This window comes from Monodelphis domestica, chromosome 8 (assembly GCF_027887165.1).
Source record: "Monodelphis domestica isolate mMonDom1 chromosome 8, mMonDom1.pri, whole genome shotgun sequence".
NCBI lineage: Eukaryota > Metazoa > Chordata > Mammalia > Didelphimorphia > Didelphidae > Monodelphis > Monodelphis domestica.
The window spans coordinates 108,358,367-108,376,969 of NC_077234.1; the positions used below are offsets into that span (position 1 = coordinate 108,358,367).

Here is an 18,603-nt window from a genome sequence, read left to right on the forward strand (position 1 = left end):
CTGAAACTGTTACTTTTTTGTATCTATATTATTACTGTTTAGCAAAGTCACTATCAAATAGCAACATCTGGATAAATGATTTTTAATTCATTATTTCAATTATCTTCCATGGATATTTTGATAATTCTACACCATCCAATGTGATGTGGAATTCTAAATATTCCACATAAAGCCACTGCTTGTGACTCACACACATACACATGTATATTGTATGCACGTGTACATGTGTGTATTCAGCTCATCTCTCAAGTTTCACCTACCATCACATTACCATCGCCTGTTAGACATTTCAAATAGAGGTGATCCAGAGATATCTCAAACTCACCCTGTTCAAAAGTGAACTCACTATCTTTCTCTTCAAATCCTCTGTTCTTACTCAGTTAAGGTACCACCATCCTTCTGGTTTCCATGGTTTATAACCTCATCAATATACTCAACTCCTCCCTCTCCTTTGCCCCACATATTCATTTTCAAAATCATGCTATTTCTATCTTCCTAATATCCCCCTCTATTCAAACAGTTTACACCTCAGTTTAGGCCTTCATCACCTCATGAATCAATTATTACCACAACCTTCTAATTGATCTCCCCAAATTGTTTTATGACAATCCCAATCCATCCTACACAAAATAATTTTCCTAGGCACTGATCCAACCATATGACTCCCCTACTCAGTCAACTCGTGATTTCCTATTGCCTCTAATATCAAACAAGTTTTTGTTTAATTTCTAAAGTCCTACACAACTTAGTCCCAACCTGTCTTTCCAGTGCATCCTGGTCAGAATGTTCTTCTTTGTTGCTCACCCACTTCAACTTCTTCCTCGATGTTTTTGTACCAGTCCTCCCACATACGCAGATGTCTTTACTCCTTATCTCTGACTCAGTCTCTCTATTTCTTTAAAACACAGATCAGGTAACATCTTCTTCATAAAGGCTTTCCTGATGACCACAACTGCTAGTGTCTTCTTTCTAAACTATCATACAATTAAATATTTTGAATATATCTACAATTATTGATTTTAAGTTTACGTTGTTTACACTTACATGTGTACTTGTTATGTCCCCCCATTAGAATATAAACTCCTTGTGAGTAAGATTATTTCATTCTTTCACTTGTATTTCCAGTATCTGACCCATATTGGTGTGAATACCTATTGATTAATTGATTGTGTGACCTCAGCAACGCCATTTAAGTTCTTGTTTACTCAGCTGTACAGAGTTGAATGACCTTTATAGACTTTTCTAGCTCTAAAATTCTAAGCTTCCAAAGATTCTTTGTTTTTCATCACATTATATTAAGGTAAAATTCTCTCATATTACTTTGATATTTTTAAAAAGGATTTTGTCAAGTACATAATACTAACTGAAAAAAAAAAAGAGTTCTTACTTGGGTTCTTACTAACTTGTTTATGAGAAGTATCGTCTTTTTTTCCATCTCACCTTTGGCTCGCTTTCTTCTCTTTCCACTAAATTTTCAAAATGAAGATAGACGGGCCAGTTTGCATCTTCCTTCAGTACAGTTCTTTCAAGTCCTTATACCTAATAAGATCTCCAGTGTTCCATTCCCAAAACCTCAGGAAGATATTTAAATTGTTCCTCTCTAAGATTACTTTGAATTTTAGAGCTGGAATGAGCCCAAGATTATTTCTTTCTATCCTTTCCTTTTACAGATGTGTCAAGTAGGGCCAAGAAAGGTTAAAAGATTTGCTCCATGATATACACGACATCATATACCATATCCAGAAGGAAAAAAAAGCACCCTTTCCCATAAAGTTTTTAGACTTCAACAATAGAGATAAAATGCTTAGAGAAATATTTTTTCTCAGTCTAAATTTGGAGTCTAACCCCTCACAACAGTTTGTTCACTGGTTCTCTTCTACAATGATTGCTATATACACCCCCTCACTCCTTGCTTCTCTATAATCTCTCTACCCTGGTGATCTCTCTGCCCTCAGCTTGTCCTTTGTGATTGCTCTGGCCTCGTCTGCTTTCTCCTAGTTTCCTTTGCCCTTGTCTGGTTCTTTGTGATCCCTCTCTTCCACTTCTGCTCCCCATTCAGTGCCCTTCTCTGCTCCCTGCGTGATGCCTCTGCCCTCCCTGACTTTTTCTATGATCACTCTCCTCCATTTTCTCTGTGATCTTTCTGCCCTCTTCAGCTTTCTCAGCTTTTTCTAGTGCTCAGGAAGCCTCTGAAGGTTCAGAGATTAATTTCAGTTTGGATAAGCATCCAAACTTGGTAGTGCTTAAGTCAATGCTTTTACTGAAACTCTTTGGACAGGAAATCTCACAAGAAAAGGCTGCCTTGTGCAATTTCTTGCACTTCAGGGGTTTATCAAGAGAATAATTTCCCATCAAATACTGGAATGCTGGACTTTCAGCTTCATAGCATGGGAGGCAAGAGACACAGAAACAAAGAGCTTTGTGAAAAAGGTGGTTCTTGTTTTCACAGGCACAGTTCATTCTTTTCCATTCCCAATGAACTAAACATGATCAGTTCATGTTTCTTTTAACATACACACACAAATGCCCAGTCTGATTCTGCCTAAGAAAATACCATGCAAGTTTTAACTCAATCTGAATTAATTCATGCAAAATTTCTTGAATAGAAATGTTCTACTAACGAAACTGCAAGAAGGGCTTTCTTGTCCTTTTTTTTTCTAAAATTTCATTTTAAGATTGAATTTTATTATTTTTATATCTTTGGAGATATCTCTCTATGTATATACATGTACATATATATGCGTGTGTATGTTTGTGTGTGATTCACATAATTGAATTATATAGACATTTTAGAAATAAAACCAACTCTCCAGTTCCAGATAAAAGATACCCAAGTGGTCTCCTTCCAAACATGATTAGGAAGCAATTGGTAAAACAGGATCACTGAGATCAGTGTTTAGAGTCAATTTTCCAAATCAATTATTCAATGTTTTTTTTTAATTATTATTATCCTGGTAAACACAGACATCTGTGATTCACAGTGAATTTGAGAAGCTGGGGATCTACCCCTCCTATCCCAGTAAAGTTCAAGCTTTGCTGGTTCGTCTCTCTGTACTTTATCTAGCCTAGAAATGGTATTTTCCAACTGGCTCTTTTGTTTCCATTAGAAATGTTCAGTCGCTATAAGAGAAATACATGAGAGATCAATGGCATCTTTTTCTTTCTCCAGTTTCAAGTTAATCTCAGAAGATCTATTTCTCCAGCTTTTCTTGTCAGCCCTCTTATTTCTTTTTGTTTCCATCATAACAACTTTCCCAATTTCTTATCTGCTTTTTATGTGAACATTCCTGGACTTTTTTCTAAATATCTCATTAAAGAAGTAAAATTATGAGGCTCTCAACTCCTTGCTTTTTAACATTTTCCAAAAATTTCTGCTCAAAGACAATTGGTACAAAAGTACCCATTAGCCAATCTAATGACTAACCTGTTAATCATCTAATCTCAGATTGCCTGTGGGGTTGAAGGGGGGAATATTAGTAATTATCTTATAAAGTAACAAATTGGATTCAGAAGATCTATAACTAGACTGAGGCTGTTGGCACAACATTTTAGTGTAAACACAAGAAAGTCTTGTGATATATCCAGGGTCTCCTCCTTCCTCTGAAATGAAACCCCTAATGTCACACACCTAGTTAACTTCAAATATATCAACTATGCCAAATTGCATCTCTAAAGTAAAATATATGTAGCATTTGGAACACTTCATCACATATGGAGTTTATAGAATAGCTACCCCAGCCTCCATGGGTCTACATTGACTCAAAACCATAGCTCATGGGGGCAGCTGGGTGGATCAGTAGATTGAGAGCCAGGCCCAGAGATGGGAAGTCCTAAGTTCAAATCAGGGATCAGATATTTCCTAGCTGTGTGCCTCTAGGCAAGTCACTTCACCACATTGCCTAACCCTTATGCCTTTTCTGCCTTGGAACCCATACACAGTATTGATTCTAAGATGGAAGGTAAGGGTTAAAAAACAACATAGCTCATGGTTTCCTTCTAATGTAGTCCCCCCCCCCCCAAGTCAGTCCAAGGGCACCTATCAGGAAAAAGTGCAACAGACAAGATGACTCTAAAATATGAATGTGCCACCAGGTTAACCTGTCAGTGAGAAACTGTAGTTTTTTTCTCTCTGCATGATCAGAAGATGATAGAATTTTGAGTTAGAAGAGATCGCGTAGGAAGTTAGAGAGATTAGACTAGTCAAACCTGCTTGTTTTGCAGATGAGAAAAAATTTTAAGTCAAAGATTCTTCACCTAAGGAGTAGATATTAAGCCCAAAATGGAGTGTTCTGGTGCATCAACTACTCTAGACAAGAGTCAGAGAGCTTAAGTCAATACTTAAAGTGTATACCTGGATTTTTAATTTCCAAGGGGTTAAAAAAAAAAGTCTGAATACTTGAAACAAGGACACTGGATTTGTCCTACACTCAAAACTATAACTCACAAGCCCCTTCTTATATCTTGGATTATTTTTAAGTCAGTCAAAGAGTTTAATACAGTTGAAAAATATTTAATAAAGTGGCATAATAAAAAAATTCACAAATGATCATTTCCTTCCATATATATGTGTGTCTGTATATATGTAGATATAGATATAGATATATTATCCATGTCAAGAATGAGTACATATAGGGATTATTCATTAGGGTCATTCAAATGGAAAACACAAGGAAGGGCAACTCACACTTGAGGTATTTCAGGATCATCAACGTCTACTGGTGATGACAGGTTGCTTTCAGTGGCTTTCTCCCTACCTTGTATAACATCTCTGTATCTTTACTAGGCACATTGTTTCTCTTTTCCCTACTCATCTTGTGGCGACTACAGGATTTGGAGGAGGAGGGTACTTAGACTACTGTATTCTTATCCTGTCACAGTATCTGAAGTGCCAGATGTCAGTATTTCTTAATTGATTTTAAGACAAATTTTAATAATATTTCATTATTATTAAAATTAAATTTAAAAAACTAAATGTACTTTTCATGAAAAAGGGAAAAATGGTATAATTAGTGATTTTTCAGTACCTCTTACTTCTCTAGTATTATTTGATCATTTAAAGATACTTTCCATTGTTCTACACATTGCTTCCTAGACACACACCTAGAAGCACTCTGTTTAGGACTTATTTTTCATTTGGCGTTATGTTGTGCTCAGTCACATAGAGATCCTGCTATGAAACTCTGTCTTTAAAGGCCTGAACTGAAGAGCAATGGGAGAAGGGGGAAAGGTAGGATCTGATTGGAGTGGAATGAGGAGTGGGGACAGTAAATCAGCTCCACTGGAATTGTCATACTCTTCATGAATTCACTGGATCAAAGGAAGTGATAAGTTTCTAAGCCTCAGAGATCCAGAACAACTAAACTCATTTTTAATGAGAAAAAAAGAAACTTTAACTTCTGCCCTGGTGTAAAATACTTACCAAAGACACCTTTCCTGCTAAGTACCATTCACTTCAAGAGTGAAATACAGCAACTCAGAAAAATGCCCAGGGCAACTGGGAAGCGTAGGAAGGAGGGAAGTTTGTGGTTCAACTGTCCCTGTAGGGGAGGAAAATCATCTCTGTTTCTTGACAGCTCCCTCACATAACTACAGAACAGCCAGCCCTACTTGACTCCAGTAAGAATTTAGCCTTTCTGCAGATTCTCTGCCTTCTGCCTCACAACCACAGGTAGAAGAGGGAAGAATGCCTTAAGGAAACCTCCTTGCTCCTGGGGATTGACATTGTGGGATCATTTGAAGACCTATGAAAAGAAAATTCTTACATTTTCCATGTGGGACTTGGGCATCTGCATCTAGTTGAAGACATAGGAGAGAAGGTTCAGGTAAATATGATTTCCTTATTTCTCATCTTCATTTTGCATTGCCTATAACTAGCAGGTAGCCTTTTGAGAGTAGTGATTTCTTTTTGTTCTTGGTAGGGGGAGTTTTCAAGCAGAAGAGTAGTAAAAAATGGACAAAAGCAGGGATCAAGCCATGGCAAAATCAGAAGAACCAGGGCTAGATTGATAAAAGGGCCTTTAGAACAAGCACTTTTCCAGGCTTCTGTCAATTTTCTGATCTTTAAGGGATTCTGGTTAGAAATGAGTTCATTATTTTTTATGCCATTTGGACTTCACTCAACATATATTTGCTGCTATTAAAAAATTCCCACCTGATGGACTGGAAAAAAGAAAGATTAAGTAATCCTCTATTAAAAGAGAGAAAGGGGTATTTGCAAATCATACTTGGAATATTCAAATTATTTAATAGACATCAAAGAATATTTGACATCTGTTCATACCATGGTGTTTATAAATTTGGTTCATATTAATACCTGCAAAAGGAAAAACACAAAGAATTACAGACAATGAGGTTGTGTCTACACAAACATATGATTTGTCACAACAAAAAGTTGCTTCTTTAATTCATTATATAATCTTTATGTCAGACTCTCACATAACATAAAAAATGGTTTAGAGAATTTTTCATCTCTGTATCTCATCTCTTTGATTCCTTACCAAGAACATATAAGAAACTTACTATATGAAAAACACCTAATCTGCCACCACAACCCCTTGCAAGCATACAACTCATCAAACTCAAAGTTTTCATGAGATGATGAAGAAAACAAAACTCACAATTGAGCTATTGGGAAATAAAGATGGCCACCAATGAGCAATCTTTTCTAGAATGTCACAGAAGAAAAAGCACTGAATCTATTCAAATCTCATCTCTGACACTTTCTAACTGTATGACCCTGGGTGAGTCATTTAATCTTGCTGCTCCTCAATTTCCTTATTCATAGTCAATTTTCATATCAGTGTATTTATTATTTGGGGATTTTGTTTTTGTATGAGTGTGTTATTACAACAATGACCAATATGTAATTGTGTTTTTCATGAAAATAATTTTTTTAATTCCTACCCATAAAATGAAGGAGTTCAACTGGATGACTTCTTAGGTCTCTTCTATCTCCAGAGGTATAGAGTTTCCTTTTTTTCTTCCATGCCCAACATAGGATTCCTCAAGATTATTCTTTTTTGAAGTCTAGACATCTCTTAGCAGGAAGTATTATCTTCTAGCTGTATTGTGCCCTTCTCAATATTCAAGCAACACCAACTTTTGTTGTGGACACCATGTCCCCAAGGCAGAACAGAATACTCTAGAGCCCTCCTTTTCAACAGTAGATATAATTTTCCTTGTGTGATAACTGAAATAATGTCAGGCAAGAGACCTTGCCTCTTCTATTTCTCCCTCTGAGCAGTTATATTGACTTTTAGACTATGAACCAACTGTTTCATTTCCAAGCACGTTCCAGGTGCTCTTATCAAAATCTGACCAAGTGACTCCAAAACATGATATCTTTCATCTGTGACATCTGAACACTGTGCCTTCCACCTCATTCAGTACTCCCCACCTGTCTTGAAAAACTGTCTCAATTTATCCTGAGTTGTCTTCCAAGAGCCTGGGAATATTCTGGGAACACTTGGAGGAGATTATTCAAATTTTCCCCAAACAGCTACCTAACCCCTAAACCTAAACAAAATAATAACTCAAAATAATAACCCATGTGAGGTGAGTAGTAGTGGTGATTATTATCACCATTTTACAGATGAGGAAACTAAGACTGAGAAGTTAAGTGATTTGGCCAGGTTCACACAGATAGTTTCTAAAGTCAGATTTGAATCCAGTTCTGATGATAACAAATACACTTGGTATTCTTTCTATCATACTATGAACCAAAGTTAAGTGGTCATGTCAGCTTAAGGCACCTCAAAGAAATTCAAACTGTATCTTTTGATAATTTTCTTATGTTTTTAAATATGCAGACCTTTGGTAGAAATGTCATCAGAGTCAATGAGCATATATTAAGTACTTATTATATGCCAGGTACTGTTCTAAACACTAGAGAAAGGAAAAGTAAGCAAATACAGTCCATGTTCTCTAGAAGCTTTCATTTTAATGGAGACAAACAACTAGGTACATGCAAGAAATATACAGTGTATATGGAAGGGAAGTCACTGGAGGGGGGTATTGAAAAATTTGAAGATATAATTGATAACTCACTATCAGTAACCTGGAGAAGTCAAGATGAAATGGAGAAATGAAAGATGACTTTAAAGGGATAAATGTTGTCCTAATATTTAAAAGAATTGGGAAGAGATCAGTTTTGAAAAAGTCAGTCCAGTGTGCTTGATGACTATATTGAGCAAACCTAAAACCAATTTTGAAAAAGACCATTTTTGAATATCTACAAAGTAAAGTGATAATCACTTGGAGACAACATAAGTTCACGAAGAATGGTCCTTTCAGTTCAGTAAGCATTTATTAATCATCTATTACTCAAAAACATTCTGAGAGCAAAAGATAAATAAAACGCATAAATCTAGTTCTCAAAATTACAAAGCCAAACTAATGTCCATTTTCTTTTTTGATAAGAACACTAGACTCATCAATATTGAACATGTAACAATGATTTTATTTCAGCATTTGACAATCATTTTCAATAGACTTTTGGACTAAATGGAAGATTAGTTGATAATACAGTTATATGGAGTAGATGTTTGAATGACTCTTCCCAAAGGACATTGACTAATGTATCTATGTGACTCTGGGTAACCATTTTCCTACTGATTTGCCAAGGGCTTCAACACTGTCTTATTCAGCATTTTTTGTTAGTGACTTGGACAGGCAAGTTCATTGTCTCTCTGTGCTCCCTGTACAAGGAATTTGTGTTTAATTCTGAATGCCACATTTTATAGGCTCAGTAATAAACTGAAGTATATACAGAGGAAAATATCCAAAATGATGAGAAGACATGTCATATGAAGAAAGTTGTCCTCAAACATTTAAAAGGAATCTGGGGAAAAATTGATTTATTATCTCTTACTACAAAGGGCAGAAAAAGCACTGATGGTTGAAGGGTATATGTTTAGATTAAAAACAAAGATAGCCCTTCTAACAATAAGAACTATTAAAAATAGAATGATATAATGGGTAGGGAGCAGCTGGGTGGCTCAGTGGATTGAGAGCCAGGCCTAGAGATGGGAGGTTCTAGGTTCAAATTTGGCCTCAGCTGTGTGACCCTGGGCAAGTCACTTAACCCCCTTTGCCTAGTCCTTATTGTTTTTCTGCCTTGGAACCAATACACAAGAATGGACACCCTTGCAAGGCTATGATAGATCTATTACTAGAGGTAATTAAGCACAGGCTGATATTTGACATAGTGGATAGAACACTCACTTGGAGTCAGGAAGATCTGGGTTCACATTCTACCTCAGACAGAGGAATTATGACTTCATATGTCACTTAATCTCTTATAACCTCAATTTCTTCATCTATGACAAGGTGAGAATAATAGTACCTTCCTTACAAAGTTTAAAGGTTAAAATGAAATAATACACACAAATCATTTTATTCATCTGAAACATGTTATATAAATGTGTTATTAGTATGTAATCAGTTAATCAGTAAGTATTTATGAAGCATGAGCAGCTAGGTGGCACAGTGGATAGAGTGGCTGGCTTGGAATCAGTAAGAGTCTTCTTCCTGAATTCAAATATGGCCTCAGAGACTTACTAGCTATGTGGCTGTAGGCAAGTCACTTAATCCTGTTTGCCTAAAAAAAGATCTATGAGGCATCTGTGTACATAATGACAAAAATTAAATAGTCCCTGCATGCTAGCGTTAGCATACAGGAGGAATTCCTACATTATGTAGATGAATGTAGGTCATGGGATAAAATAGAAAGAAAGCTAAGTTTTAAGTTAAATGACGGGTTCAAATCCCAACTTTGTCACTTACTACCTTAATCAAAAACAGTTACCTTCTCTAGACTTCATCTTTCTCACATGTTAAATGAAAGAGTTAGACTAGATAAAATGATGTAGTAGAAATAGTGTTGGAAGTGTAATATGGAAAATCTATGTCCCAACTGCACCTCAGGCAAGTCTAGCTATGTGACCCTGAGAAAGTCACTTAATGACTTAAAGTGTCACAGCCTCCAGTTCTTCATCTGCAAAAGGAGGATGGGGACAGGTAATAATAGTACCTACTCAAAAGGATTGTTGTGGGGATCGAATGAATAATGAATGTAAAACACTTTGCAAAAGTTAAAGTGCAATATAAAAGCTAGTTATTATTTTTCTTTTCTATGATCCTAAGAACTTCAAAGATCTCTTCCAAATAAAAAATTCTATGCCCAGCATTAGTAAAAGTCGGGATGTACGAGTTACTTTTGTATTTATTTTTAACGTTTATTATTTCTATAAACCAGTTTCAATCCATGGAAAAAGATGTCACTCTCATTAACTACAAGTTTCACCCCCGTTCTCCATCCTGGATCCTCTTCTCTCTGCATAGCCTTTTTACATGTTGATACAATTTTTTAAAATTGTTTTCTGGCATTTTGTGATGCATGTTCTTTACCACCCTCCCATCCCTTCCCCTTTCCCAAGATGACAGGCAATATGATATAGGTTGTACATATGTTATCATAAATACATATCTCCATGTTCATCATGTGAAAAAATACACATATCTCTTCCACTAGAAAAAAAATGCATGAAGGAAAGCAAAGAATGGTAAGCTTCAATTTGCATTTATACTCCATCAATTCCTTGTTAATGATAAATAGCCTTTTTCATTTATATAGACTTTTCCTTGGTGATCTCATCAGCTCTTTTGGGTTCAGTTGTCATTTCTAAACAGATGATTCTCAGGTCTACTGAATAGCCCTCACCTCCTCACTGAGTTTCAATCATATATCACTAACTTCCTGTAGGATATCATGAATTGGATAATCCCCAAACATCTCAAATTCAACATGTTCAAAGTAGAACTCAATATTTTCCCCCAGACTCCTCTCTCTTCATAAATGTCCTACTATTTTACCTTGATTTCATCATTAACTTCTTTCTTTCACTTATCCTCAATATCCAAAGTACTGATAAATCTTGTTCTTATCTCTACAGTATTTCTCTTATGCATCTCTTTTTCTCCACTTAAACAAACTTATGTGTTCAATCCCTTATCACCTCTAACCTGGGCTATTACTATTTAGCCTTCTAACTGGTCTTCCTGCCTCTAATCTCTTCTCTCTCAAATCTACCTCTCCACTTAGGAAATTGTTCAAAGTGTAGGTCTGCTAGATTACTCACCTGTTCAATGAGCTCCAATGGCTCCCTGTTAAGTCCACATTCAAATTATAAATCCTTTTTTGGTATTTAAAAATCTTTATGATCTAACTCCTTTCTACCCTTTCAGTTTCTTTAAGACTTTGCTTCTCTCCATATATTCCATGATCTAGTTACATGGGACTATTTAAAACTTCTCAAATAAAGTATCTCTGCTCCTTTATACTCACTGCCCTCTATGACTAGAATGTTCCATATCCTTACATTTGCCTTTTGGTGTTCCAAAATCAGATTCTCTTCTCAGGTTACCTATCACCTACTTTTTTCTCTTTATTTATTTCTCTTTTCTCTTTATCTATCTCTTTCATTTTTTCCCATTTCCCATGCTTCTCTATCAATCGTCCCTTTTCTCTCATGAAACTATAGAAATATCTCCCTTTCTCTCTCTCTTTTTCAAACTAACCCACAGTCTTAGCTACCAACTTATTCATGTTTTGACTAATACAAAATTTAAAAATGAAGAACTTTCCTTTGACCCTACAATATTTCTCAAGCTATCAGATCATCAATTCCTTTCCTTTTGCTACTTAACTTCCTCTAACTTAACCATTCTAGCAACCTCCAAGTTGTCTTTGACTATTCCATTCTTTCATCCTCAATATCCAAACATTTGTCAAACCCTGTTGGTACTGCCTATCTCATCTCTTTCCTCTTTTATCTCTTATCTCTCATCTTCTAACTTTCACCTTTCTTCTGTATTCTCTCCCCTTTAATCTCTCCTTTCGGTTCTCTCTTCCTATGTCTCCTCTCTGGGTTCTCCCCTCATCTTTCATCTCTCTTTTCTTTCTCATCTCTTCTTTTTTCCTTTCCCCTTTGTATTTCCATCTCACTTCTTTGTGTACTATTTCAAACAAATCTAAATTCTAGCTGCTGAGCACTGCATCTCCCACTTCTATCCTTGTTCTGTGGAACAGCTTATCCTATGTATCACTATGTCATTTAACATTCTATTTTCACAGAATCGATTACCACCATTAAACAGGATGTTTCTGTACCAATATTGCCTTGTGGAAGGGTTAGGGTTATCTCATAAAGGATAATATGGGGAACTAGATACAGAGAAAAATGCACCAGATTTAAAGGTGGGATCTGAACTTGAGTCTCAGTTCTACCACTGTATGACCTTGAATGTCATATCATTCCATGTCTCAGTTTCCCCATCTGTAAAATTTAGGGGCTGGACTAGTTAACTTTTAAGATCTACTCCACATCTATATCTAAGAGCCTTTGTTCCCAATGTCTGAAAAATATTAGCTCGTTTTGAGTTCTTAGCCACCTGGTCCAGTTCCCTGATTTAAAGATGAGAAAACTGAGACCAAAGTAGTTCACATAATCAAAGCTAACAAAAATTAGAGACAAATTAAGAATTAGAAAGAATTCATCAGAAATTAGATAAATATGAAACAATTATAGCTGTAGCTACATGATGCTTTACATTCAGGTGAAAACCAAAAAATTGTTTGAATATCTGGATAGTTTGCTTCATGTGATATCAAACATCTCAATGCTTAGAAATATTTGGGTAATTGAAGTTAACAGTTTTGTGTGGGTGTTTTATAGCTTGTAGACAGAGCCTAAGAAAAGAAGACAGCAAAGTAATTTGGAGTACATTTAGATCTTCCTAGTGTTACTACTGAATTTTTCTCTTGTCTAATTATGGTATTACTTTAATGTTAAATATTATGTTTGAATTTTTTTTAATAAGATGACTTGGCACCAACTTATGTCTTATTTTCTGCATGAGTGTCACAACTGTAACTTTTTGGATCTGTTTACTGTCTTTCATTTAATGCCTCCTTTTCTCAGCTATAACTCTGCAATTTCTTCTATTTTTGCTATTCCTTGATTAGGATGTAGCGTATTTCAAAATTTCCCCCACATTTTCCTTATTGAGGACTTATGTCCTCATCTTAGTTTGTTTCCTTATTCAATTTTTAAAAGTTTTAGTTTCAGGGGTCTATAAAATATTTGTGGGAAACAAGATATAGAATCAAAATATATTTCCATTCACTTCTCAATGAAAAAAATTACAACTTGATGAAATCAATGGAGAGGAAACACTTAAAATTAATAGTACTCCTGGAAATTCATCTGATGGGCACTTAGTTATGAGGTTTGCTTTAGGAATCATACCTTGGGATAAAATGAGAGATTCAGAGATCCTTCTCTAGTGCAGTGAGATGAATGGCATCTTTTCTATACATTTTGTTGTTCTCAGCATTTTGCTCAAATATAATAATGGCTAACATTTATTTGGGGCATGATGCAGATTATCTTTTTGTTCGACTCAACAACCTTGTGAGGCAAGTATTATTATTATTCTTGTGTTATGAGTGAGGAAACTAAGATTGAGAAGGGAAAATAAACTTAACTTGTTGAATGTATATTATCCAATCCAATCCTCACAATAACCCTGTCAGACAGACTCTATTATTAACCTCATATTATAAATGAAAGACTGAGAGTGAGAATAATTAAGTAACTTGTCTAGGATCTCACAGTTATGAAATATCGGAGTCGGGATTCAAATTCATGTCTCCCTGAGCCCAAATCTAGCACCAAATTCATGGCAGCACCTAATTACAAATGAAGTTTGGTTGTGCCATGTAACCCTATTGATATATCATTAAGACCTGACAAAATATGATCAATAAGAAGATTCGTTTCCATAGAAATGTACAATGACACACACTGATGGTAAGACTTTCACAAAGTTACAATTATGCTATTGAACAAGTATTATCTTAAACACAGCTCATCTTTTTAAAATCCGCCTTTTCTGAAATGTAAGAAAGCAAATTTTCAATAAATAAAAATTAATAGAGTCTTTTTGTATTTGTGTTCAGGAACTCTACATACCTCATCTCACTAAATTTAAAACATACTGTATCACAATTAATTCATAGTCTATTACAAAAGTTCCAAATTTGTGTCATCCCAAAATATACAGATCCTAGCTGTGTGACCTGGGCAAGTAATTTAGCCCCCTTTGGCTATCCCTTACCACTCTTCTGCCTTGGAATCAATATCCAGTATTGGTTCCAAGGTAGAAAGTAAGAGTTTTTAAAAACAAATAAACAGCTCCTTGATATCATAGTAAACCACCTCTAAGAATATTATTTTCCTTTGACCCCATCAGAAGCCTTTCCATCAGCCCTGTAGATGAACCCTCAATTATTCATTGTTTCCCCCAATTAGAATGTAAACTTCTGGAGAGCAAGGATTCTCATTTTCTGTTTGAATCTAACATCTAGAATAGGGCTTGGCACATAGTAAATACTTAATAGATGCTTTTTAACTCATTCATTTACTAAAATATCAATCAACTTACTTCTTCCAGGCAAAGCTCAAATTTAGTAGTAGAAGGAGGTTGAAGGAATGGTCTTTAAAGATAGAAAATTGCAGAGTTAGATAGAAACAAAGAAAAAAGAAATCATAATCTACCCATATCTTTTTTACAAAATGAATAATAATAATAATAATAATGGAAAAATGAATCTGAGATTGAAACATGACATGAATTACTTAAGAGTACTTTTAGAGGTTTTTTAAAACTCTGCCTTATTGATCTCACCCTAAAAATTATATTTTCATCATATGATCACCCTTTCAGTTTGTGTTGTCAGCTACTCCTTTAGCAAGCACACATCACAAGCTCAAAGAAGGAAAATTATATTTACAGGTTGAGAAAAAAATAATACTCAGATTAAAATGTGTGATAAATATTAATATATAATACACATCCTCAGACACAAAAAGTATTCCATATGTTAGTAGCTACTCAATGGGACATGGCTATTATAAGTCATTATAGTTCCCAGGAGGTGTTGACAACAGTCACTCCTCTTATACTTTCTAAAGTTCCCATGTAACAGATTCTACAATCTTTCCTGCCCTTTATCACTCTGCCTGCAGTTCTAGACAGCTCCCAATAGATGGTAGCGCTAAACACATAGGGAAAAGTATTGGTAAATTACAATCCCAAGTATATTAAAGAGACAGTATTTCAGTTTAAATCCCTCTCTACCCCCCAACCTAGTTACTTCCACTCTAAATATATCTCCTTATATTATAGTTCCCCCTAACCTTTGGATTCACATAAAAGTTCACTGAGCAGTTCAGGACTATAAACCTATTTCTTTCCTCTCAGAATGGGCTTCTGTCATTGAAACTTAGATCAAGTTAACTGTCCTTTTACCCCTGAACTAGACATTTTTCTCCATCCTTACCTCAACACTTCAAGTTGATAAAATACATCAATCTCCCATAAATTGCCTCCCTGGAATGAAACAGCTTGGCATGGCCTAGAGGGTGGAGTATTTATCTTGAAATCAAGAAAATGTTGGCCTAAATATGTTGCATAATACTTACAAACTTCCCCAAGTAATCATAGAAAAGTCACTTTACTTCTCTAGGCTAAATTTCATCAATAATAAAATGAAGATGAGTTCTATTTTTTTCAGTTATTTCAATCATGTGAAATTCTTCATGACCCCATCTGGGGTTTTCTTGGCAAAGATAGTACAGTGGTTTGCCATTTCCTTTACCAGCTCATTTTACAGATGAGGAAACTGAGGCAAATAGGGTTAAGTGATTTGTTCAGGGTCACAAAGCTAGTAAGTATCTGAAGCCAGAATTGAAATCAGGAAGATGAATCTCCCTGGCTTCAGATCCTGCACTCTATCAAATATGCTACCTAACTGCCCTAAAATCCCTTTAGTAACTTTAAAATGCTAAGAATTCTGATATAGATAAAATGGTGTCCTATATAGAGGGCTGGACTTGGAATCAAGAAGACTTGGGTTTGAACTATGCCTTGGACACTTAATAGCTGCATGATCTTGAGAGAATTCATTTCTCTGGGCCTCAATTTCATGATCTCAATTGAGGACCTGATGACTTCAAGGAACCAGTCTAGCTCCAGATCTATGATCCTTCCTCAGAGGATTGTATCTGCAAAGATATTGCTAACTTTAAAGTCTATATAAACATCAGCTGTTGCCATTATTCAAGTTATCTGGAGCTGATTTCTAAGATGTCTGGGGAGTCAACCCTGGTCCATGTCAGCATTGCTGTGTTGTGAGGGGGGGAGGGAGAAATTTAACTGTTTCTTCTCTCTGTGTTTTAAGACTGCTAAACTATATCCCAATAATATGTCACCAATTATTTAATGTAATTAACTATGTCTGATATGGCCCTTGACCTCCAAATAAACCAAACCTCCAGTTTTCAAAAGACAGTAAAAGCTATCTCCAAGATTTTCCAGAAAGGAAGCAGTTAAATCCTATCCTTACTTCTTTCTTTTTTACTGATATGTTCAGGCAGACACTTAAGGGAGGGATCATTCCAGACAGTCCCTGGAAGAAAGCTGGCAACACTGGCTCCCATATTTTTGAATTATGCTATGAGACATGTAGCAGCTTCCAACCTGCCCGTCTCAATTGCTGTGACAAAGCACCTAGACCCCTGGATAGTCAGTGCCTAGGTTATTTCAGACCTTAAATACTAAACTGGAGACAGAAAAGCCTTCTTCCAGATGAGGGAGCAAGGAATATAATTTACAATAGATCAAGCCAGCCTTTTCTGTAGAGCAAAGATCTGTTAGAAGGTCCATTTTAACCTTTTAATACATGACTGATCTGCAAAAAAATTCTTTAGACACTTTTAAACTATATGTCTGAAAATCTGCCCTCACCCCAACAGCTAATATTTGCCCAACAAACAGATAAAATTATAATTTGTAAGAGGTCTGCTATTTCTTATTCTTTCTTATGAGACTTAAGAATCCTTTTTTATTGTTTTGATAGGAATCCATCCAGTTATGGACACTCTTTATAAATTGGTTAAAAATGGCAGAAAGATTCTATTAGAGCAAACTAGTGTGCATATCCTAATCCATGCCAGGAGTAATGAACTACACAAAGCCCCCTTAAAGAAAACCCTGTGCCAGTTACTACTCGGTTACATTAGCTGACAGGGGAGAGATGATTACATTTATGGATTTTTTCCCCTTATAGAAGCAGAATCTATATGCAGTTGAAGAATTATGTATTATCACCACAGGATTTTGAATCCAGCTAATGAATATCCCTACAATAGGAAGACTTTTTGAGAACCTGTCTGGCCTTGCAAATAATCCTCTGTGTGAACTCTAAGTGAGGTTTTCTGACTTCTCTCTGAGTCCATACTATTTATTTCCACAGTGATCATCAGTTTCTGAAATTAAAACTTTTTTGTTTCATTAAATTTGATATAGATCATACATTTTTGTTTTATTTTGTTTTCTAGAGGGTTGCTTAGCTTATATTTGTAAAGTACTAACCCTAGTACCTGGTTCATAACAGGCTTTTTCCTCCCCTTAAAACCCTTACCTTCTGTCTTACAATTAGTATTGTGTATTTGTTCCAAGGCAGAACAACAACAAGGGCTAGCAGAACAGGGTTAAGTGACTTGCCCAGAGTCACAGAGCTGGGAAGTGTTTGAGGCCATATTTGAAGGTAGGATCTGCTGTCTCTAGGCCTGGCTTTCAATCCACTGAGCTATGCAGTTGCCTCCCCCACCCCCACCCCCACCCCCACCCCCATAATAGGCTTTTAATAAATGCTTGCTTCCTCCCTTCTTTCCTTCCTAATCTTGACCTGGGATTTCATCCTTCCAAGTAATTCCCTCCAAAGATGCAGAAATGCTTGGCACCCAGCCCAAACCAGCAGCAAGGCTCTGAGTCTCCCTGCATGATGCAGAAGTATCTACTACCACTTTCCTTTTAAGGAATTGCCTGGGGTCCTGAAAGGGTAAGTGATTTGTCCATGGTCCTGAAGCTGATCTATATCAGGTTGCTGTTCAGTCATGTCTGACTCTTCATGACTCTGGACCACACTGTTCATAGGTTTGGTTTGGAGTCTTGTTTTGTTTTGTTTTGTTTTTGTCAAAGATAGAGGAGTGGTTTACCATTTCCTTCTCCACTGGATTAAGGTAAACAGAGATTAGGTGACTCACCCAGACTGACATAAATAATAAGTTTCTGAGTCTGAATTTGAACTCAGCTCTCCCTGAATGCACATAGGAGTGTTCTATGCACTGAATGACCTACCTGTCTCCTGTGTCAGAGACAGGATTTAAACCCAGGTCTCCCAATTCAAACTTTTATTATGTCTTCCCAGAGGTGTCAAACTTGACACCAGCATACAAGCCACAGCATTGTGCCACCCAAAACTAATTAAAATATAATTGGAGACTACTTTTAAAAATTAAAATTCAATAAAACATAGAAAATATTACATTTTAAAAACAATTCAGTTTGGGGCCTTCAAGGATTCTTTTATACAAATTAAAATACTTTACCACCTTGCCTCTTGTTTATTAAGTAAAAAGCTTAATAATGTAATGAACTATTTAGTGTAGACAAAACTCTCTTACAATTGTAGTGTTT

At 35.9% G+C, this 18,603-nt stretch overlaps 1 long non-coding RNA gene across 2 annotated transcripts in view; it reads left to right on the forward strand.

Moving 5' to 3' along the window:
- The window catches only part of LOC103098481 (uncharacterized), a 56,105-nt gene that overhangs the window by 3,547 nt on the left and 33,955 nt on the right, over positions 1–18,603 (forward strand). Inside the window, exons 2-3 of one of the 2 annotated variants that reach the window (XR_471599.3) lie at positions 5,669–5,822; positions 17,834–17,965. This is a non-coding gene — a long non-coding RNA (uncharacterized LOC103098481). The remainder of the gene's footprint in view (positions 1–5,668; positions 5,823–17,833; positions 17,966–18,603) is intronic. The other variant, XR_471601.3, reaches the window with a different exon arrangement.